Below are 740 nucleotides of genomic sequence, written 5' to 3'. Positions count from 1 at the left end.
CACAAGACAGCTCTTGGGTGGTCCATAAGTGATCTTAAGGGCATTAGCCCAGCTAGATGCATGCACAAGATCCTGTTGGAGGATAATGCCAAACCAGTGGTTCAACCATAAAGGAGGCTAAATCCAGCCATGAAGGAGGTGGTGCAGAAAGAGGTCACTAAATTATTAGAGGCTGGGATTATTTATCCTATTTCTAACAGCCCCTGGGTGAGCCCTGTCCAAGTTGTCCCTAAGAAAGGAGGCATGACAGTGGTTCATAATGAAAAAAATGAACTGGTTCCTACACGGACAGTTACAGGGTGGCGTATGTGCATTGATTATAGAAGGCTCAATACAGCCACCAGAAAGCATCATTTTCCTTTACCATTCATAGACCAGATGTTAGAAAGACTAGCAGGTCATGAATACTACTGCTTCCTGGATGGATATTCAGTCATGATTATTACTGCTTTTTGGACGGCTATTCAGGCTATAACCAAATTGCAGTAGATCCTCAGGACCAAGAGAAAACAGCATTTACATGTCCTTCTGGAGTATTTGCCTACAGAAGGATGCCTTTTGGTCTGTGCAATGCACCAGCAACCTTTCAGAGATGCATACTCTATATCTTCTTTGATATGGTGGAAAAATTTTTGGAAGTCTTCATGGATGACTTCTCGGTATTTGGAGACTCATTCAGCTCCTGCCTTAACCATTTAGCACTTGTTCTGAAAAGATGCCAAGAGACTAACCTGGTTTTA

The sequence above is a fragment of the Arachis duranensis genome, chromosome 3 (genome assembly GCF_000817695.3).
Source record: "Arachis duranensis cultivar V14167 chromosome 3, aradu.V14167.gnm2.J7QH, whole genome shotgun sequence".
In the NCBI taxonomy this organism is placed as follows: Eukaryota; Viridiplantae; Streptophyta; class Magnoliopsida; order Fabales; family Fabaceae; genus Arachis; species Arachis duranensis.
The sequence above is the reverse complement of the archived record's forward strand: the minus strand, read 5'-3'. Positions refer to the sequence as shown.